Source organism: Leptonychotes weddellii, chromosome 2 (assembly GCF_054177405.1).
Source record: "Leptonychotes weddellii isolate Sample4059 chromosome 2, ASM5417740v2, whole genome shotgun sequence".
Classification (NCBI taxonomy): domain Eukaryota; kingdom Metazoa; phylum Chordata; class Mammalia; order Carnivora; family Phocidae; genus Leptonychotes; species Leptonychotes weddellii.
Window position 1 is genome coordinate 65327837 of NC_138370.1, and position 24511 is coordinate 65352347.

The 24511-nt window shown below is 34.8% G+C and overlaps 1 protein-coding gene across 4 annotated transcripts in view; it reads left to right on the forward strand.

Moving 5' to 3' along the window:
• The window catches only part of LRBA (LPS responsive beige-like anchor protein), a 736795-nt gene that overhangs the window by 545780 nt on the left and 166504 nt on the right, over nt 1-24511 (forward strand). The window lies entirely within an intron of this gene.

The following is a 24511-nucleotide window of genomic DNA, read 5'->3' on the forward strand; positions in this document are numbered from 1 at the left end:
TGGTAACAGTTAAAAGTATTGACAGTTGTATTCTTTTTTAGGAAGACATTATTCTAAAATATTAACTTCTTTAAAGGGTGTTAGTATCATGGACACTCCTCACCAGCACTTGGATAAAAAAGACAAGTACCTGTACACTACTCCAGGTGTCCTATCTGATCTCTTTGCTGCCTCTTACCCTGGTCTAATCCATCACTCACTACCACAAAATGAATCTTCTTTAAATCTAATTTCGAATGATGTAAATCCAGTGATTAAACCTTTTTTGACTTAGAATTATTCTTTCCCAATTCAGAGTTTTGCTTTCTCTGCCTTTAATGTTCATGTCCTACTTGGTGAGTGGCTGACTCTAGTCCTGTAGGTCACCTCCTTATGGAGACCATTACTATTTTTCTTCCCTGATATTCTGCTCTGTTTCTTTCATAGCACCTGAAATATCCTATTTTTTTTTAAATTTTATTATGTTAATCACCATACATTACACATCATTAGTTTTTGATGTCGTGTTCCATGATTCATTGTTTGCGTATAACACCCAGTGCTCCATTCAATACGTGCCCTCTTTAATATCCATCACCAGGCTAACCCATCCCCCCACCCCCTCCCCTCTAGAACCCTCAGTTTGTTTCTCAGAGTCCATCAGAGTCCTGCATTTTATATATCCTTCTTCCTACTTGTTTTGATTCTTTTTGTCTCCCCCACCGAACTCCATATGAGAGAGTTCTTGTTCACCATTATTTCTCTCATGCCTAGCACAGGGCCTGCCATTCACTAAATGTGTTAAATGATATAATATACATGACATTTTCCCCAAGTTATAAAATATTAACTGTATTCAATTGTTTAAATGTAAAACATATAAATAAGCAAAAATTACTCCTTATTTACCACATATCAATAAGGAATGATTACATTTTATATTTGTATACTCATACACATACATCACACTGTTTGTTAACTTTCTTTTTTTTTTTTAAAGATTTTATTTATTTGACAGAGAGAGCACAAGCAGAGGGAGAGAGAGAGAGAGAAGCAGGCTTCCTGCTGAGCAAGGAGCCTGATGTGAGACTTGATCCCAGGACCCTGGGATCATGACCCGGGCCGAAGGCAGCCACTTAACCAACTGAGCCACCCAGGCGTCCCTGTTTGTTAACTTTCTAAGTATTTTCCCATATCTTAGGTTCTTCAAGAACTTTCCTTTTCTGTCCTAGATTATCAATAAATAGAATATTCCTGAATCATCATTTTATAATACAGAATAAGGTTATATTTCTTTTTAGCTTTTTATCATAGAGAATTTCAAGCATATACAAAAGTAGACAAATTAGCACAATAAATTTACATCAACTAGTAACCCTGCTCAGTAATTATCAACTCATGGTTACTCTTATTTTATTTTTATATTCATTGTTTTTCTGCTTTCTCATATTACTTTGAAGCAAATCCTAGACATCATATCATTCTATTCATAAATATTTCAATATGTACTTCTTTTTAAGGTCCCTTTTTAGGGCACCTGGGTGGCTCAGTCAGTTAAGCGTTTGCCTTCAGCTCAGGTTATGATCCCAGGGTCCTGGGATTGAGTCCCGCATCAGGCTCCCTACTGTGCGGGAGCCTGCTTCTCCCTCTGCCTCTGCCTCTCTCTCTCTCTGTCTCATGAATAAATAAATAAAATCTTTAAAAAAGAATAAAGTCCCTTTTAAAGCATAACCATAATACCATTAGCAAACCTAAAATATTAGCAATAATTTCTTAATATCATCAAAAGCCTAGTAAGTAATCACATTTCCAATTGAATTACAACTTCCATAATTTTTTTTAGTGTGTTTATTCATATCAGGATCCAAATAAGGACCACACAGTTCAATCAGTTGATACTGATTAAGTCTTAAGTCTCTTCTGTAGGTTTCTCTTTCATCTTTTCTTTCTTTCCAATTTATCAGTTGAAGAAACATGGTTTGTCTTATATCTTTTCTCACAGTCTGGATTTTGCTTATTGCGTCCCTGTGGAATAGTCTAACAGGTTTCTCCATCTTCTATATTTCTTTTTTTTAAAGATTTTTTTATTTATTTGACAGAGAGAGACACAGCCAGAGAGGGAACACAAGCGGGGGGAGCGGGAGAGGGAGAAGCAGGCTTCCCGCGGAGCAGGGAGCCCGATGCGGGGCTCGATCCCAGGACCCTGGGATCATGACCTGAGCCGAAGGCAGACACTTAACAACTGAGCCACCCAGGCGCCCCCATCTTCTATATTTCTTATAAATTGGTAGTTGGTTCCAGAGGTTGATAGAATTCAGATTGGATATTTGTGGCAAGACTGTTTCATAGGAAGTTTTTGCATTTTTCTCTCAGAGGGCATGTAATATCTTCTTTACTTATCTTTTTGTGATGTTAGTTGCCATTGATATTTAATGCTTGGAATCAGTGGTTGTATAATCATGGCAAAATCATGATATTTACATTCTCTCACTTTAATTTCATTTATTTTTGAGAGTCCTTCTATAATGAGATACTTCCCTTCATCTACTACTAGGTGATTCAATGGTGTACATTGCTTTGGAAAGGCAGAATAAAAGTTTGATTTTTTTTCTCTCTTTTTACATTGTTTTTCAAAACAGTGACTCATTCCTAACATCTTCCAATGGGACCTAACTTTTTAAAAAACATCTTTATGAACTCACAGACGTACATGTATTTGATGTTTCAGTCCATTGCAGTTATTATTTTCATTGATGTTCATTCATTTGTTCCTGCTTTTGACCACAGGGAGCTTCTTTAAGTTGCTCCTGAGTTATTTTGATACAATCTTAGTACAGTCTTTGATAACTTCCATGCTCTCTGGTCTGACAGAGTGCTCCGGTCTTAACCCTTATGTTTTCTGGCCCAGTTCTAGAATCATCTGTTTCTTCTGCTTCTCTGGGATCACTTTGAGAACATGTCCCTAACATGGCCAGGTTAAGCTGCAGAGAGATGTGACTAGCACATGGAGGTGGCTAAATTGTATCATCAGCAGCCATCTTAAGCCAGCCCTCAGCTGACCACAAACACATGACTGAGTATTACCAAGAGCAGCTAAATCTGGCCCAGATCTGCTAATGAATAGCAGAATTTCACAGGTGATCCATTGACTATGAGGAATAATAAATGGATAAATGGTGGTTTTGTGAGGTTTTTGGTTTTGTTTTGTTTTGCCTTTTTAGAAAAAGGAAAGCCTTACTTACATTTAGGTGTATTTGTTCTAAGACCTTGTACTATTTCACTGGAATCTGTAAAACTCTCTAATCGAATAATTGAGGACTGTGTATTAGTTTGATCTGTATAGTGAGTCATGCCATAGGTCAATAATAAAAACTTACCAGCTCCTTAATTCTCAGGCTATTATATCCTACTCTCTTTCCATTATTTGAATTTTATGTACATAAAAGTATAAATCTCATTTTCACTCATTTAATTTGTTAAAATGTAAAATTTGCTTCACAAAATAAATTACATTTAAATAAATAACCTTTCTAGAGTTCTAGAAGAATTACCTTTTAAAAAATTTTTTAAACTGAGTCCTTCAGTTTGGACTTCTATTTAAGCACTGAAAATTTTTGTTGTTGTCGTTTTTTAGAGGGTTTTTTGGTGGGCTCTTCAAGATCCAGTGGTAGTAAGATGGATTGTGGACAGGGTGCGTGTTTCTGTCCTGATAGGACAGTTTCTACTGGTGATAAGTGGGAGGCTATTTGGATATTCCTGCTGAGGCTGTGCCGCTGTCTCCTGCCATCATTGTACCTGAACAAGAGCTCCAGTAGCCCTGTTGCCTCCTCCTGCCACTGTTCTTTGCCAACTGCCTCTATTCTCTGCCTCTTGTCTTGGTTCTCTATCCCACTAAAAATCTTACATGACCAGAGGAAAGCGTCCAGAGCAGGTTTTTGGTTTTTTTCTTTAGTGTAGGCTACATGGTTTCTTTCATTGTGAGAATTCATTAAAATAATATCAGCAAAATGCCATAATGCATTATTTGCCAGCTAAATAGAATCCTTTATTAAAATTGAATTTTATTTATATGTTACAGCTATTTCTAAGGAACTTGCCAAATTCTTTTGTTGGGTGGGTAAAATACTATTTTAACTAATGCCTTTGTAATTTATATTCTGTATATGATAAATAAGGCTGTTTTTATGCCCCACTAGATGACCAATAGTAATTTTGCTCTTTTTATTTTGTTAAGATTTATAAAACTAGTAGAGGGCCTTAAAACTAAAGGAGTTGCTTTCATTAGTCTTTCCATATATGTCCATATCCACTATATAAAGGCATAAAAAATAATTTTGATGATTTAGTGCCTTTAATGGTAGTAAAGGTACCCTTTTTTATATTTTGTGAGATTTTGTGAGAGATTTGTACTTTGGGCTCAGGAAAGAATATTTATAAAGAATGCTTTCAACAAGAACTGAAGGACACACAGTTGAATAATGAATAGTAGTATAATTAGCAGGGCTGGGAAGAAGTGGGAAGCTCTAACACTCAGCCACATATCTTATAACTTATAAAGCAGCGGCAGTTCAAATGCCATAAAAGTCATTCAAGTTCAAGAAAATGGAATTCTAGTACTAATTGTTTTCATTAAATATTGATGGAAATAAGTGAGTTTGGAATTAACTACATTATTTTAAGTGAAATAAGCATGTTAAATTTTTGAAAATTGTGCTTTGCATGTATAAAGTCATAGTAATTATTTACTGTATAAAAGTATCTCATTCCTTTTGGCATTAAAATCTTCCATAATGTTTACAGTGTGATTCAGTTTTCAGGTATCTGTTTATACGCATGTTTCAGGGATACATCTCATACATAAGATGAGTTGTATCTGTATGAACAATGATTATAAGAGAATTATATTAAAATTTTTCCCATAGTATACATTTAGCAAACATTACTATTTGTTGTGAAACTTGTGAAATTGTAGAAAACATACTGTGCAAAGCTTAATTTAAAATGTAAACAGATCTTATCCCCATTCTTTAATAGATTATATACCCTGACTGACTTTTTTTTTTTTTTTTAAGATTTTATTTATTTATTTGAGACAGAATGAGAGAGAGAGAGAGAGCACATGAGAGGGGGAGGGTCAGAGGGAGAAGCAGACTCCCCGCCGAGCAGGGAGCCCGATGCGGGACTCGATCCAGGGACTCCAGGATCATGACCTGAGCCGAAGGCAGTCGCTTAACCCACTGAGCCACTCAGGCGCCCCTACCCTGACTGACTTTAAAATGATTGAATTATTTATGCATATTTATGTCCATTTAATTTTCTCAATGCTGTTTTTCAGAGGAGTTTTAGCAGCTTTGATACAAAGCTACAATTTTGCTTCGTAATTTCTTCCATGTTGCACAGGGAATTTTCTTTCTGAAGCTGAATTAATATAATCAACACCCTTTCTTCTATATTATTTTTCTGATCATTCTTTATGAAAAGGGTTCAACGGAAGATGTAAAAAATGTCTTCTTGAAGGTATAAACTTTTATTTTATGCACAATATCTCCTTATAATAATTTCAAATTAATATTGTCAGTCTGTTGAAAAGATCGAATATAGTCTGTATAGAAGATCAAAGAGTCAGAAAATCTGATGAAAATTAATTTTTTATATGTATTGAGAAAGCCCTCATTTAACATAATTGTTTAATTTATTCTTTCATAGCTGAAAAAAGTAGGAATGAATTTTGAAGTTGATTTTTTTCCTTCAGTTTCCCAGTTGTTTCATCACTGGTCTACAATTCTGACTGATGAGAAGACAGATCTAACCATGCATGGACTTGGGAGTGACATTAATCTATGTTTTACAATTACACATTTTTATATTTTGACACCCTCCTTGGGAGAGATAGGAATGAACATTTTCTGTTTGTCTTTTCTTTATAAGAAATTATAATTAGGACAGGAACATATTTATAAAATGTCATATCATAAAAACAAATTATGATGGCAGAACATTTCAGTATCAGGGCTTTCTTTGTAGATTAGAAAGATTTTCTTTGCCACCGTGATTTCTTTTATTTCCCTTAGTGGGAAATTGTGTAAACCAGTTTTCTAAGAGAGGAAAATCCAGATAATCTGAGGCCATTATTTCTCTTTTAATTGATTCACATAATTATTTAATATGTATATGTACCATAACCTGAATACCTGTTCTAAAAAATGAGTTTGTTCTTACACTGAAATGCAGTTGATAACCATTAGCTTCCAAATGAAAAGTTCGCTATAGATTTCAGAATCTGGGAACATGTCACTTTATTATTGTTAACTAATATTTATTGAGGACTTATTTTTGTCAGGCTCTTATCTAAGTATATTACATGTGTTAACTTTTTTTAACCCTCACAAAGCCCTTATAAGGTAGGTCACATTATTTCCTGTCTTTTACAGAGACAGAAACTGAGGCACTATGAAGTTAAGCAAGTTGTACAAGGTCACACAGGTAGTGGCTGGCACCAGAATTTAAACACAATAAGCCAGTGTTTTTCAAACTGCAGTTTACAGCTAACATTTTAAAAAATGAATAGAACAATTTAAAAAGTAGTGAATATAGAACAAAACAAACATAAACCAAATAAACAAAAAACAGAATCAAACCTATAAATGTAGAGAACAAACTGAAGGCTGCCAGAAGGGAAGGAGATGGGGGTTGGGCAGAATGGGTGCAGGAGAGCGGGAGATACAGCCTTCCAGGTATGGAATGAATAAGTCATGGGGATATAAAAGGCACAGCATAAGGAACACAGTCAATGATACTGTAAATAGCGACGTATTAGAACAGATGGTACGTACCTACACTTGTAGCGAACTAGCATAATGTATAAACTTTGTCAAATCAGTAAGTTGTATACCTGAAACTAATGTAATATTGTATGTCAACTACACTCTAAATAAATAAATAGATATTATAGAGAAGAAAATGAATGACATAGCATAACATAAAAAAAGAAATATCAGTGTACATTATGTATGAATCTTTGGCTTAAGCTGTGTGTGCGTGTACATACATGTGTGCACTGGGTTATGGTTTAAAGTGACATATTTCTTACTAAAAGTTTGGGCCCAGAATGTTTGAGAAGTATTGCAGGGTGCTGTACTGCCTTTACTTTTGGCATCAATTTCTGAGCCTGTTTTAATGTTGTTTTGTCAAGTTGCCTTTCACCTCTCGTGCTGAAACATGGTAAAATGTAACCACCATTTCTTTGCTTTAAAAAGGAAAGGTTTTCCAAATTGCTCCTCTTACTGTGTTTGTTCCAGGTTATTCTCTAAGCTTTTTTTTAGTAAGCCTGTTTTATGAAAAAGCTGAATGTTTGGCTAAAACTGCTGAATCCCTGATGTTACAACTTGAGTATTCATTTATTTTTTCGTTTGTTTATTGAATAATAATTGTGTGCCAGAGACTCTTAGTTTCTGGAAATTCGAAAGAACAAGGTAGTTACTATCCTACTAAAAAATAAAATGAAGGTTGGGGTAAAAAAGCAGAAATGGCTAAGGTATAAGCAAGTGTTCTATTTTTTAAAAATTGGAGCTTACATTCTTAAAATGAAGGAAAATCCTAAAAGAGAGTTTGAGGTAGAGGGAAAAGAAAAATCATCCATTCTTCAGCTTTATAGTGCAAGAGCAATGTAAGCTGTTCTTTTGGTTCAGAAGTGCAAAAACAAGAAAGTTAAACATTAGGGGAAAATGAACCTGCACCAGGATTGCCTGAGTCTTCCTTGCAGTGTAGGAATTAAAGGAGAATTTACTATGATCATATCTTCAAACTGATTTTTAATTTTTGATCCAAGCCCTAATAAATCATAGTTTTTTTTCAACCTATGTTATAATGCTGTACCATTCACAACTCTGTTAAACTAGCAGCTTCCAATGCCCTAGTCTGGATCAAAATGTTTCTAAAGAGTAAATTCTCAGATAAGAAAACTGAATTTACAAAACTCTTGAATTTACTTATTTGCTGATGAGTTGCCATTATTTGTCCTTAGTATTTATTGTTTCTTCTTCTCTCTATTTCTTCAAAGGAAAAGTAGGTGATTTTCTTTGTGTTCCTCATTTATCTTTTACATTTGGTTGTGTATTTTTATATGTGAGATATTTCTCCCTAACCTACACATTTAATATACAGCTTCATCTTGACCTGGAATTGACTACCGACATTTAACTGTTGTTGATCAGACAGCACTTCTTTATCTCTTTAAGTTTTAAGTGCTGTTTCTGACGAATGCCAGTCCTTTTAGTCCTGTTCTGTAACAGATATACCAGGAATCAGTATACCATCTAGATGTCCCAGAGGGAAAAGAACACTGTTTTGGGAGGGGGAGGGGAATATTGTTTAAATACCATAGGTGTTATAACCTTTTCTTTTTTTTTTTTTTTAATTTATTAGGCTTCAGTCAGACTAAAGGAATTCAGTTTTTTAAAAAAAAAAAAACCTTAGGATTTTACAACAGTAAATAATGGATCTTAAAGCATTTCAGTAAAATGTAAATACAGAGAAAGAAATTAATAATTACTCCATGCTTGGATTTTTTTTTTGGCTGATAAAATATATTTAAAGTATTTTAATCTTGGCATCAAATATGGATGCTATTGTATGCCACATTGATGTTGGAGATTTTGGTATGAATTATATCCCTTGCCTTGGGGAATTTACAGTCTAATCAGCAGAAGAATGATGTGGGGAAAGTTTAGAATATATTTGTTAGATTGTGAGGGAAGCCCTAGTAGGTGCCTTCCTTTGTAAACAAACATTTTACATATGCTATCTCCTTTTATCCCCTCAACAATACTGTAAGGAATGTGTTATTATCTTTATTTTACAGATAAGGAAACTAAGATACAGTGAGGTTAAGGAACTCTCCAAGTTCACACATTTTCCAAGTGTTAAGGCTGGGATCTCAGATCTGTTCCTGTCAGTGAACTGGTAGACTTTAGGGATAAGTGGAAAGAGTATTTTAGATTGAATACTTGCATGTATGTCCACTTCTTTCCAAAATCCAGCCACTCTTCCCTTTATCTTGGTAAAAGGGAAGAGGTAAATACTTTTTGGAGAAATTATACCAGAGAAGTTTCTTATTTGAGAACACCAAGAACAGCAGAGGAGGGGTTGATGGGAAGAAATGGAAAACAGGGGGATGAACTGAAAGCTTTAAGTACCAAATAGTGAAAACCCCCAGATCCCTTTTGTCGTCATGCTATCAGAGCTCTGGCAGCTAGGCTTATACCAGCCCCACCCTTTAAGACAGAAGATTGTATTACTCTTTGGATATATTGACTGGCTCAAGAGAAAAGACCTAAAACATGTTAACATTTGGGGATCCTACTTGGAGCCCATCTGATTTCCCTTCAGTGAAGTTTGTCAGCTCACAGTGCTACTTAGGCTAAATGTACTTCAGTCAGCCCTTTTGTGCCTCATTCCAAAACTGAAGGTACCACCAAGTGTTAGCAAACATTTAAAGACAGTCTCCAATGTGAAAGACTAAAGCAAATAGAAAAATAAAAAGAAACCAGAAGAAACAAAGACAATTTAGGAAACAGAAGAAGCCTTAAAAACAAAATCAGAGTAAAGGTCCTCACAGAGGTAATAGAAAACTATCACATTAATAGAAAAAGGAAAATGATGCTATAGAATGTAGAATATTAGTACAGATGGTTTTTAAAAGACACATCAAAGTGACGGGAAAGTAGCCTAGGAAGATAAAATTAGAAGCCTAGAGTAGGAAATCTTTCGACTTAGATAACACATTAACTGAGTCTGCTTATTAGTAAGGGACCCTTCTCAATTACTTAATTGGTGATGGGGGGTCTTACAGCAACTGCTATTTATATATTTTTAAATGTAGTATTATGTAATTATATGATACTGAAGAAAAATTTTCATGGATACACTGACCTTCTTAAACTTTAAATTATTATTTGTTCAGTGTGATGTATTTAGTTTAAAATATGATTGTGCAACTCTTTCCTCAAAATGTTAAATAAGTTCAGCAAAGTGTGAACATACATATATATGTATATATGGAGAGAGAGTGAGAGAGGTTGTGGTACATTTACAAGATTTGCTGAAGTTTTGATTTTAAATCAGGGATACAATCTGTTTTGTGTGACTGTTGTTAAAATTTACCTTTGCTAAGTATTAGCACTCTGTATAGCAGATTTGGTTTTCTACTAGAAGCTACCTTCTAGTAGAAGTTTTTAAATGACTCTAACAGAGGTTAACCTTACACTTAATTTAAGCAGCCTTCAATGACATTGTTTTTTAACATTAGTCAGAATATGATAAACTGAAGTAACTGAAATGGATTGTGGTTAATATTACTGTCAGGGTGATGAATAATCCTGACATACACCAGCAACACACTGCCAGTCAGTAATTCTCAAAGTGAAGTATTTATTCTCTAATCATCTGAAGTTACTGTAGTGTGGAGTGACCATTCATTATTATTTATAAATGAATTGTTTTATTTATACAGCATTGCCTGTTTATCCCTTAATACTTCCTGTTTACTTAGGTGTACTAACTTGGGGTAGATTCAGCATAGGGAACATATACCTACCATGAATTTACATAAAGATTGTTTTCAGAACACCTAGAATTGGTTGTGTTTTTTAAAGTTTACTAAGTACTGGTTTATAGTAGCAATAAGGTTTATGGTAAGCTATACTTACAATTTCAGTCTGGGGTGTGTGTGTGTGTGTGTTTGTGTGTGCGTTTATAGAGAGAAAATGCAGTAGGAAGACACTTAAAAAACCTGCATATTGGGGCACCTGGATGGCTCAGTTGGTTAAGCGGCTGCCTTTGACTCAGGTCATGATCCCAGGGTCCTGGGATTGAGCCCCACATTGGGGGTCCTTGCTCAGCAGGGAGCCTGCTTCTCCCCTGCCTGCCGTTCCTCCTGCTTGTGCTTGCTCTCTCTCTCTCTCTCTCGCTCACTCGTTGTCAAATAAATAAAATCTTAAAAAAAAAAAAAAAAAAAAAAAACACCCTGCCTATTTGTAGCTTTCTTTAAAAAAAAAAAAAAGATTTTATTTATTTGACAGAGAGAGACACGTGAGAGAGGGAACACAAGCAGGGGGAGTGGGAGAAGGAGAAGCATGCTTCCCACCAAGCAGGGAGCCCAACGTGGGGCTCGATCCCAGGACCCTGGGACCATGACTTGAGCTGAAGGCGGACACTTAACGACTGAGCCACCCAGGCGCCTCAGTAGCTTTCTTTATATACTTGTGTGTGTCAACTTCTCAACTTCTCATTCTTATACTTCCCTCTGATATTCAAAACTTATTTTTATGTGAATATATAGTATGTTTGGGGGGGCAGTTATTACTTTTTTTTAGTTGAGGTATAATTGATATACAACATTCTGTTAGTTTCAGGTGTACAAAATAGTTACTTGATATTTGTATATATTGCAAAATGATCACCACAATAGGTCTAGTTATACATCTGTAGTGTACATTTTATAGTGGGTAAGGTAGTATCTTTTCTTTTAGTCACATGTCCACATTGCTGTCCAATTCTTTATTCCCAAGTCCACTTACTTGAATTAAACATAAGTTTATGTTGAATAAATGTGCTTATTCAAATAATTATTAATTTGCTGGTTAACTGTTATAGACATTCTGAGGACTGGGTCAGGAACAAAAGTGAATGAAATAGTCTTTACTTTTTAAAGAGTCGTATAACTGAATGTGTGTTTATATAGGAACCATTTATAGGAGAATAATCTAATCAGAAACATTTTATTTCTGTGTGACTTAATTTTAAACTGTCCCACTTTTAGAAAAGGATTTTTGTTTTTAATATGAGTTCATGATTTATGATGTGAACCAAGTTTTTGTAAGTGGAGAAAGGATAAATTCTTCTATTTTTTTTAAAGCCTTTTTTTTTTTAAAGATTTTATTTATTTATTTCAGAGAGAGAGAATGAGAGAGAGCACATGAGAGGGGGGAGGGGCAGAGGGAGAAGCAGACTCCCTGCTGAGCAGGGAGCCCGATGCGGGACTCGATCCTGGGACTCCAGGATCATGACCTGAGCCGAAGGCAGTCGCTTAACCAACTGAGCCACCCAGGCGCCCCAAGAGAAAGGATAAATTCTAAAAACAAAAAACATTGGCTCAATATAAAAAGTAGAATAGACAATTAGTTACATTTTTTAATGTTAGGAAGAAAAGAAAATCAGTAGTTTCACTTAGAAAGATATCCTGTAGGGGCACCTGGCTGGCTTAGTCAGAAGAGCGTGCAACTCTTGATCTCAGGGTTGTAAGTTTGGGCTTCATGTTGTGTGTAGAGATTACTTAAAAATCTTAACCAAAAAAAAAAAAAATAAGGAAAGAAGTATATCCTGTAAAACAAGAAAAACCTGTAAAACTAAAAATATTAACTTTACTTTAAAAAGTAAATTGATTAAGTTAACAAATTAGGGAAGTTATAGGTCTAGTATGACATATCTCAGCAAATTATTTGAAAATCTGAGTGATACCTTTCTGATAAATAGACAATGATTAAAAACATTAGTAGCATTCAGAACTGTTCAAATAATTTACAACCCTATTCTTTAATGCCCTTGATAAACTTGAGGTATCACTTTCTTTATTACATCTTTGTAGGATTCTGTCTTGGGCCCTGATTTGTTCAACAATTTCACTAATATTACAAATTGATCATACAACTTGATTTGCAGTAATGAAAATAAAAAATTTTAAATGATTTTGCATAATGAAATACATGAAATATTTGAGTGAAATATTAAAAAAATATGAAGTTTTACACTTAGTCTTATAAATTTGTAGTACAAAAAAACAGGAGGAAAGGATAAAGAAAAGTCAGAGTTAAAAATATCAGTGGCAGTAGTCTTGTTAATGGGAGAGAAGATCAAAATGTGGCATTTGTTCCTGACCTGTAGTCTCTGGTCACTTAAAGGAGACTGTTTATTGCAAGAGGCCTGTCAATTCACCATATACATGTATAATATACGAGAGACTATCTTACTGGAAAAGTTGAAGGCTTAGATGACTGTATGCTTATTATTAACCAACAGTGATTTGGCTTTTCTAAAAACAAATTGGGTCAAACATAATTATCATTACACTCTTATATTGTGGTTTCTAATGTGACCTATTTTTAATCTATAATATAGGTACAAGGTAAGGGTTGAGGTTCATTTTTTACAAATGAAAGTCCAATTCTTTCAATACCATTTATTGAAAAGATTATGTTTTCTCATGAAGTATCTTGGCACCTTTGTTGGAAATAAACTGCTATAAAAGTGTGGGTCAATTTCTAAACTATTCTGCTCAATCAATCAGTATGTCTGTTCTTATATCAATACCATACTGTCTTGGTTACTGTAGCTTTATACTAAGTCTTAAAGTCAGATCTTGTGAATCCTCCAACTATATCCTTTTTTTTTCCAAAATTATTTTAGCTATTCTGGTTTCTCTATTTTTCATATAAATTTTAGAATCAGCTTATCAGTCCTGAGATTTTGATTGAGATTACATTTCATCAGTAGACCATTTTTGCTAAAAATTATATGTTAATAATACTGAATCTTTCAATCCACGAATGTGGTTTATCTCCATTTATTTAGGTTTCCTCTAGTCTCTAATATTTTGCAGCTTTGGCATATAATTCTTGTACATATTCTGTTAATTTACCCTTAAAAATTTCATGTTTTTTAAGAGTTATAAAATTTTCTATTTCAATTATTATTTCTTGTATACAGAAATACAACTGAATTTTGTACACTGATCTTGTATTTTGCAACCTTGCTAGACTCAATTTTGCAACCTTACTAGACTTTTTGGGACTTTCTACATAAATGAATATATCATCTCTGAATGAATACTTACTGGATTATACAATGTTGACTAGAAATGTTGAGAATGCCTTGCCTTTGGTCTTAGGGGAAAAGCATTCAGTCTTTCACCATTTTGTATATTAGCCACTAGGTTTTTCATAGCTGCCCTTTATCAGGTTGAGGAAGTTCCCTTCTGTTTCTAGTTTGTTGAAAGTTTTCATTATCATTGGATATTGAATTTTGTCAGATTTTTTTTCTGAAGATAATCATATGGTTTTTCTTTTTTAGTCTGTTAAAATTTATACTGGTTGATTTTGGATTCATTTCTGAGATAAACCATACTCGATTGTGATGTATTACCCTTTTGGATTTGATTTGTTAATATTTGCTTAAGAATTTTTGCACCTGTGTTCATGAAGGATATTTGTCTGTAGTGTCCTTGTCTAGTTTTGGCATCAGGGTAATGCTGGCAGAACAAAATCAGTTTTGAAGTTATTCCTTCTTACTCTGTTTCCCGGAAAAGATATCATCCTTAAAGTTTTAGTGGAATTCATTAGTGAAACCATTTGGGCCAGGAGTTTTATTTCTGGGAAGGCTTTTTAAAACTTCAAATTAAATTGATAGAGGGCTGTTCACATTACCTTTCTGTTCTTGAATGACTTTTTCAAAGAATTGGCTTATTTCATCTTTTATTCTAGATTTTGGTAGTTTGTTTTCTTTCTTTTTTCTTTCTCTTTCCTCCACACCTCCCCGCCCCAAGATCAGTCTGGCTATGGATTTTATTTATTTTTATATTACTTTTTCTGTGTTCAGTTTCAGTGATCTTTGCTTTTTCTACTGTTCTTCTTTCTTCTTGATTTGGATTTAATTCCTCTTCTTTTTTAGTATTTTAAGGTGGAAGCTTTAACCTATCGATTTGAGATCTCTTTTGGTTTCTAATGTAAAAATTTAATGCTACACGTTTTTCTCAAAGCACTGATTTTACAAGGTCCAACAAATTTTTATGTATTGTTTTTTCATTTTCATTCAAAATCTTTTCTCATTTTCCTTGTGACTTTTGCTTTGACCCATGGATTATTTAGAAGAGTATTGTTTAATTTCCATAGGTTTGGAGATTTCTCAGACATCTTTCTCTTGTTGATTTCTAGTTTAATTCCATTATGATTGGAGAATATACTTTGTATGATTTTCAGTTTTTAAAATTAGTTGAAATTTGGTTTATGGCTCAGAAGATGGTCTGCGTTAGTTAATGCTCCATGTGTACTTGAAAAGTATGCTTCTGTTGTTAGGTTAAGTGTTCTATACATGTCATTTACAACCAGTTAGGTGATATTGGTTGATAGTGTTGTTCATATCTTAGATATCTTTACTGATTTTCTACTTGTTCTATTGATTACTGAGAGAGGGGTGTTGATGTCTCCAACTACGATTTAGATTTGCCTGTATATTTTTTCATTTCTATCAGTTTTTGTTTTGTGTATTTGAATCATTTGTTTTGGAGTGCATGTTATGAGTTGAATTGTGTCTCCCAAAACAATATATTGAAGTCCTCACAAGGACTGGGGTACCTTAGATGTGACCTTATTTGTAAAGAGGGTCTTTGCAGATGTAATCAAAGTAAGATGAGGTCATTAGGGTGGGCCCAAATCCAATGTGACTGGTGCCCTTACAAGAAAATGAAAGAACCATGTTAAGACAGACATCAAAGGGGCTCCTGGGTGGCTCAGTTGGCTAAGCCACTGCCTTCGGCTCAGGTCATGATCCTGGAGTCCCAGGATCAAGTCCCGCATCGGGCTCCCTGCTCAGCGGGGAGTCTGCTTCTCCCTCTGACCTTCCCTCCTCTCATGCTCTATCTCATTCTCTCTCTCAAATAAATAAATAAAATCTTTAAAGAAAAAAAAAAGACAGACATCAAAGGAGTGAATACCATGTGGTGATGGAGACAGAGATTGGAGTTATGTTGCCACAAGCCAGGGAACACCTTGGGCTCCAGAAAACTGGAAGAGGCAAGGAAGCATCTTCCCCCTAGAGGCTTCAAAGAGAACATGGCTCTGCCAACAACTTGATTTTACACTTTTAAATTCCAGAACTATGAGACAATACATTTCTGTTGTTTTAAGCAACTCAGTTTGTGGTACTTTATTACAGGAGCCCTAAGAAACAATTACGAATTGTTATGTTTTCTTGATAAATGGATCCCTTTGTCATTATGTAATGTTTCTCTTTATACCTGGTAATAGTCCGTGTTCTGAAGGCTACTTTTTCTGATATTAATATAGCCATGACAGCACTATTTTATTATTTGCAGTATCTTTTTCTATTAATCTACCTTAAAGTTTACTTATTTTTTTTCCCTAGCTGTGTGCAGTCTGCATGTAATGTCATCAAAAGAATTCTTCTCCTCTGACTTTTTTCTTTTGTTTCTAGCATTTATATTTGATTCTTTTTTTATAGTTTCCTGCTCTGCTGAAATTTCCCACCTGTTCATGTAAGTTTCCCACCTTTTCCCCTAGATCTTTTAGTATGTGAATCATAGTTACTTTAAATAACCTTTCTGATAGTTCTAACATCTGCATTATCTCTGTGGCTGGTTCTTTTGATTGCTTTGTCTCTTCACAATTGGTCATTTTTTTTTTCTTAGTATTTTAAGTATCTCATAATTTTTGCTTTAATATCAGTAGAGACTGGGATGTGAATACTATTTTTATGCCCAGAAATGTGGATGCCTTTTCTTATGTCAGGCGTTTTGTGTGGGGAGTTCAGTCAATCCAGGCAGTAGGTGAGCTCAGTTGGGTTTCTTATCATCATTGTTACTTTAAGCACAGCACGAACTTCACAAATTCCTCCATTTCTTCCATTTGAATTTGTCCTTAGTATGGTCCTAGGGTGCTAGAGATTTTGTCTCATTGTTCCTGCTCCACTCTCTGGCGGATCCTCTAGGCCTGTGCCACTGAGGACTTCTCTCTGCTCTCTTGCCTTTCCCTGGGAGTAGATTGCTGTTGCTTGATACTTAGTGCCAGGCTTATGGTGGGGGTAGGGCAACTCCTCCATTCTCCTGATCCAACGTCACTCTTGAGCAGACCCTGTGGGGTCTTCTCAGTGGGCCTTCTCAGTGTTCTTGTCTGTACCCTGCATGACATCCAGACTCTGCCTTGTGTCTGTGGCAGGTCGCAGGCATGAGGGGTTTTCTCATCCCTCGTCCAGTAGTAGCAGACCTCTCCTTTGTATCAGTGCAGAATCCTGGCTCAAAAAGAGTTTTTTTCCCATTCTCCTGAGTGAAAACGCTTTTGCTTTAACTCTACCCCAGAAGCAGTAGATTTTTGCCTGGTCCTCTGGTAATATAGAGTTTCCTATCTCTTTTCCAGGCCCTGGGATGAGAGCATTTGGTATTCTTCCCCCATCAGCCTAAGGGTTTTGATTGATTTTAAGAGAGAGATTAGGGGAAGTGGGTGGTATTTTGTGCCTGTCCTCCTTAATGGCAAGTCACATGCTATCTCTCCAAACTTTCTGATTGTCCAAGCCACCTTCTTCATTCTTTGTGGCTCCTAATTATTGAGGGTGTGCTAAGACCTGTCAGTGTCCCAAACGTAAGGGTCTCAGTCAGCAGCTGGTGCAGGCTGATTGGAAGTCAGAGGCTCTGGCAGCAGCTTTTAAAGTTTGCAAGTAGACTTCCTTCAGGGAAAGACTGGGAGCTGACACTGAGCTCTGGGGAGGGCGGGAGGGTGGAGATAGCCTGTTAAAGAACTGTTTGTTTGCTACAGTCCTATGGGACCTTGTGAACACAAGCCCTAATGGCCATGAGAACCAGATGATCAAGGGATGCATCTTCTAGGTGGCAGCCGTGAAAGCAGAAGTGCCAGACCTGTGTACAAGCTCCTTCCCAGGAGATATTGGTGATTTGGAGAGGGCTACAGGGAGAATGCAGAGATGGTGTGTGCTGGCTTCTCTAGTAGCAGGGGAGGATTGCAGTTCCTAGGTGTGTGTTAAGATAGGATCCTGACTCTCAGGCTGCAGCTTTTAAGATGTGCAAATAGGCTCTTTCAAGGAAGGGCTAGGAGATTCGCATTTCTGTCTGCTGTCTCAGAGCTGAGCACTGGGGTTTAGCCAAGCTGAGTCCTCCGGAGCCAGTGAGGAACTGTGGGATTTTGGTTTGTTATCTTACGGTCTCATAGAAGCAAGCCTCATTGGCTTTCAGAGCTATGTGTTCTGGAGAGCCTCTCTCACAGATGGACGTCTTAACTGGGGGGTTGGGGGGGTGGCTAGATGTTGGGTCCAAAAATCTTCACTCCTCAGGGAGAAGCTGTGAGTTTTGAGTTCCTTCCTCATTGTATGCCACTGTGTTGGAGGTGAGATTTGTGGCAAGAGTGTGTCACAGCCTTTCTTACCTGTTACCGTGTTGGTTTTTTTCTTGTTTGATAGGTAGCTCAGCTAGTTACAAGATTTCTTCAAGAGGGAATTGATCTATGTGTAACTGTAGATTCAGTTTGTCCATGGGAGGAGGCGAGTTCAGGAACCTCTTATGTCATCATCTTAGACTGGAACTCCCCATGTTAATGGTCTTAACTGTTTCTTTAAGTGGAAAGATGAATCTATCTGAGAATGAATAGGCTTTATTTATTAGATCGGCATTGGGCTTCTTTGATGTTTATCATATTCATAATTACTTAAAATATTTTTTTCCCTTTGGTCTTGTATTGTTAAAATTGGGGGGTTTTTGAGGGGGAGAGTTTCCTTCCAGGCATTTAGCTTAACACTGGCAATGGATTATCAGATTATTTTAATCAATTTCTGTGCCTTTCTCAAATTCAGGTAAAAACCTATAGTAAAAATCACTTAATATGAGCCATAGCTGAATAACATAGAACTGCAGAGGCTACTAAATCTACCAGTGTGAGCATTTGAAATGATTTATATTCTACATAGGCACAATAAGTAAAATGGAATACTTTCTTTTTCCCAAGATGTGTTTCTTAAAGTGAAATAGTATGGGAGGTGTATGTTTAACACCACCTGCAAGAAAGTGTGTTTTCAAGGGATTAAAAACTGCTCTGGTACTTGAAAACAAAAGTGCTTATTTGTTAACTCTAAAAGCCACAGTAGTGTGCCAATGAAATTTTTTTCTTGACAATATTAAATAAAGTGTAGAGTGTGTGAAGATAAGTGCCAAACCATTTCAGCCATATATAGCATATGACAAAATACCCTAAAAGCCAAGGTTGAGTAAAAATGCTGATCAGGCTGTTTGTTATACTTGTCATTTAGATAAAAGAGCTGCTACAACTGACAGAGAAGAGTATCGTACCCCCTAACAGTGGCAGCATGGCTTAAATGGCAGAGGCTATTCGTTTATTTTCTTCCCTTGGCGGTGGGGGAAGAAGGCAGGTGGTGGAGAAGCACATAATAAAATTCAGTGGCTTCTTTAAAAAGGTTTAGCAGCACAGAGAATTAAAGGCTCTTATTGGGTTCATGGATGTGGATATATAACTATAAAAGTTAAGAGAAAAGTAAAGCCATAAACTTTGGTGACAGTATTTACCTTTTTGTTCACTTTTTTTTAAGCTGTTTTTGCCAAGCATCTTTCGGTGTCCCCAAGCAAAATATATGTATTTTTTTCATTTATGAAACCTTCTGCTAAAGTGATATCCACACACATTAGGCAAGTAGGGATAAAAATGTAACTAGCACATTTTCAAAAGGATCTTCAATCTAAACCTCCCATGAAAGGATTCTAATGACTTTGCAGAGTCAGCACCAGCATTTTTATCAATCTCCACAACCCAAATCATTCTAGGATTTGCTGTCAATTTACTTAAAGTTGGTTCTAAATCTTGCCTCAGCCGCTGGCTTAGGTAGCCAGTCATTAATCGTCATTTAACTTCTCTGACTCAATTTTTTGCCAAAAGTTAGGAATGCTAATAGGTTTATATATTAAGGGGCTGATGTGAATATGAGGTAATTTATGTAAGATTCTTAGAACCTTCACTTAAATCCAAAACATAGTAACACTGTCATCAGATAGAATGGACCTTTTAACCTGTATACCGTATTTATTTCTTGTAATCTTCCAAACCAAATCATTATTCTCTAATTAGAAATGGTCTTTTATGATATCACATTTGCCAATAGTCCATTCCCTTTCATCCTCTGAATTTGAAGTTTTTTTATTTAATCCGTTCATGAATATTAGATACCTTTTATTTAATTAACACTATTCAGTCCTTTAATCTGGCATGTTTATAACATAACATTGGATTCCTGTAACATGGAGTTCAACCATCTTGTTATATTTTTCTTACTAGCTTTTATCCCTTATTTTGCAATGGCCCTCTTTCAATGTCTATAGGCCTATCCTACTTCCAGGAAAAAATGAAATAATGTAAAACATCTCTTGCACATGACCTCTTAAATGCTGTAGGACAGCTTTTATGTGTAATCATAGAATTAAAGGAGGTTATCCAGTTTCCTAATCATACCAAATGAAGATGACATTGGAGATGGCTTTAGGCCAGTCATCCAGATCCTAAGCAAGATCCTAAAAATCCTTATGCTCTTTTACCTCCCGTTCCTGAGCCCCTTTTCAGTTTTGACATCTCTTCACCATTCCCTATAACCACAAAATGTATCTTTTATGATACCCTATCCTTTAGTGTTTCCAAAGGCCCTATTTCTGTGTCTTATGAACCAGAATGATCCTTTACTTTTTCTTTAATCTTCTCTTCTGCTTCTGATCCCCAGGATGTTAGGATCTAGTGATTTTTCAAAGAAGGCCTTCACAGAAGGATGTAAAAAAACCTCTTTTGAGACTTGGATTTTAAAAAAAAAAAGTTTGTTAACTCAAGCAAATCTATGCTTTGTTGAATTTGTGAGACTCCTTGCCAATTCCCTTCAACTTTCTTAGTAACTATAATCATGGTCCATCAGTTTGGAACTTCACTTCTGAAAGGTTGATATAAATTAGAACAATTCACATATAAATCTCAAAAAGAAGAAGGATTTATGTCAGTCATGGTGGTAATAATAATTACAACAACATTAATGGCAGCTATGCTTGTCAAGTACTTTCTTTGTGCCAGGATCTCTGCTAAGCATTTTACATATATTATTAGCCTTTATGCCAACCTATTAAATAAATATCTTATTTGAAAAATGGAAATATAAAAAATTGCTGAAATTTGGAAAAATAATTTGTAATTAATACAACAGTTTTAGATGGATAAAATGACCCCAAGACTGGATTTTTGAGTGCTGAATTTGTGTCTCCTAGATTTATGTTGACCTTGAACTAGGTTACTCAGAATACTTCTTCATTTTTAAAACAGGGATTTCTAGCTCACATATTTACTGTGAGAATGTGTAATAATGTCTTATAAACTACAGAGTGTAAGCTGGGGGTACTAATTAAATAACTTCAGGTAAGATTTCCTAAAATTTTAAAAAAGAAAAAAAACTTCGAATGTATCAACACTATAAAAGCTGTTTCTTTGTACAGCCAACTTTTACTAGTAATTAGATGAAAAAGTCTCTTATGTGCCTTTGAAGGGGTTTGTGAATCCAAAGCTGTTTGTTTTTAATTGATGTAGTAGAAGATGGTTGTAATTTGCTTGACATTTCATATGCTTTTCATAGTAACATTTGGATACCCTTTGGACTTTTAAAAAGTAATTTTGCTTTTGGTTATTTTCTTGAGGTAGGGTAATTCAGTTTATTGGGACTACTATGTACTGTTAGGCTTCTGACAGGTAATGCACAGTACTGTATGTACCATTAGAAGATCATCATTCTTTTCTAACAGACTCTACCTAATTTCATCAGGCTTGTTTAATAGTTTTTTTTCTTAAATATTATTCATCAAATAAGCTGCAAAACAGTAATAAATATTATTATGAATAATTTACTGTGTGCTAGGCACTGAGCTGAGCATTTCACACACAGTATTTTTGTTTCTCTAATTAGTAAAATTAACTTCTCAAAGAAGACAATAAAAAGATTTTTTTATTGTATTACTCTTAAGAAACCTGATTTAGAAAGTTTTGTTTTATGTATCGTGTTCTGGAAGGTATCATTAGTATTTGTCCAACAGAATACTTATCACTCTACCACAGTTGTCAGTTTTGCTATTTGTGAGATAAGAATATCCTAGGAATAGTGACTTTTTTTTCTATTTATACATTTTCAAGAGTTTTGTGTTCCTTTTTTCTTTAACTTCTCTTTTCGTACTTCAAGTTATTGCCATTTTTTTCCAAACATAATGCTTCTGATAATTTTAAAATAATTCTATTTTATTTGAACCACTTTTTTATCTTGTTGTGATTCAAGTTTTATTCTGTAGATTTAAAAAAATCTTATATTATTTGTTAGCTTTTTGTAATTTGTAAAATTACTTTTCTATATCCTAGAGCTATTTAATTTTACCTTGTTCTGACCTTGAATTACACTTCTTTAATCAATACCTGTTTTTCACTGATTTTTTTCAGGAATTTATGACCATTTTAAATGACCAGTATTTTTGCTCTTCTTCCTTTAATCAGTTTGCTGATTTAAAAAAAAAATTCTGTCAAGCTTTTATAGTTAAATTGTACAAAGAGCTCCCTGTAGGAGATATTGCTAGGCATCTTCCTGAATTGCCCTCCAATTGTTACTCTTAATATACTGTATAAGTAAGAGAAGCCATCAGCATTTACTTTTAGTTCTTTTGCAGAGATGAATAAACATCTTGAAATGCTGATTTAGACAATGTTTTAAAAATGCTATGATGCACTTTGGTGTATGACTGACTCTTGCTTAGTTAAATGTTTTGCAGCATTATAACATAGTTGGATTCAGCTCATCTTTTAAAGCAGTTGTCAGAAAAATATGGGCCAGCATGGTAGAATGTATTAGCTCAATACATTGTCTCCATTTTATTATGAAGCTGCTGAGGAAGCTGTGATATACAGCACTGTCATTACAGATCTATTGTTAGGATGGTTCCACAGTCTTCTTTGCACCGCCATTAATTTATAGCAGTAAACAATATGTAGCCTTCCAACTGCAGCAAAGCAGAATCTTTTAATGAGGTGGATGTTATTACCACAATAAATCAGTGCTTTCGCGTAATGTATAATTCAATGTGTGTATTCCCACTGTAACTTCTCTGAGTAAGCTGATAGTGTATCATTGTCATTGCGCAGCTCCACTGGTCTTTTTTTTTTTTTTTTAAACCTTCTTTTATTTGGGGACTTCTTTTTTATATGCTTACAAATAAATGTGGTATGTATTGATAGCTGTCCTGTAGCAAGCTTCAGAAACCAACTGTAACAATAACAGCCAGAATCAATACTGTGGGTTCTACCTATATGGATCTCTGCACGAAGCCATTTTTTCCTCAGATGCTACTGAAATCAATCCTAATTGGTTTTAGCATTATATTCAAGCAACGTGATTCTATAACTATTGATTTTGGAAGTATACTCATTTGGAGAGTAATAAAAATAGGAGCACATAAAGTGAATACTTAATATGCTGCAGAACTATACAAAAGGAGCATTGATTCTATTTTTAATTCACATAATTTGTCTTCCAGTGATTTTATTTCTTCGTTCTTTCCTTTTGTATGGCTCAGTGTTTAGGGACAACAACAAAATATGTTTAAAGGCATTCCAAATTGATTCTGTAACAAAGATTTCTTGGAGTCACTTCTATTCTTAACTGGCATAAATTTAGTAAATCAGATTTAATTCTTCTGTACAGAAACTAATGCTTTAGAAGACGGCATTTTAAATTAGTATACTGAGATTGATCTAAAATAGTAATTGATGAAAGATTTTTAAAAATTTGCTTGTAAAGTAAAAAAATGACAATATAAAATGTTGATTCAAACCAAGCTATTGAAAGAGGACAGTGCTAAAGATAGTTTTTAAAAATAGTTAACAATTAATTTAAGAAAGATAGTGAAAATGATGAATTTAAAATGTTGCTGTAAATCACATATTAACATGAGAAGCAGTTTAAAAACTAGTTTAACTTTGCTTCATTTTTAACAGAATATTTCTGAATACATCTATTTTAAAACCCATATTTTTTTTATTTCAGTTTAGCATATCCCCCATAAATAATAAGATTTAAAATATTTTCTTTCTCTTATAAATGAAGTGACTAGGTACTCATTTAAGAAAGTCATCTTAGCTTTTTTTTTTTTCAGTGAAATGGTAATTATATTTTAAATAAGGAATAGAGATTTTCTAGAGATCACAATGTTTTATGAGAATGAGTTATTACTTAAAGCAGGTGGTTTTTAACATTCTTGGAGACCTCAAACCCTTTGAGAATCTTAATACTTTGTATGTCTTCCTTAAGAAAATGTACATGTGCATAATCACAGAAAATTTTGCATGTTTTTTAATGAAATTCATGTATTCCCTAAATAACAACAGCTGCAGCAATAATAATGATACTAGCTAACATTTATTTAGCTCTTATGCCAAGTAATGTTCTAAGGGTTTTACAGGCTATTATTTCATTCAAACTTTACCCCAATTCTGAAAGATAATCTTAAAAGTAATAACATTCACTGAATGTCAGGCATGGTTTGTAGGACTTTACATGTAATTACTCATTTTATTTTCCAAAACAACCTTCGGACTGGGTATTATTACTATTCCAGTGAGCCCACATTCTTCAACACTTTGCTGTACTGCTTTTCAGCCCTCTACTATAA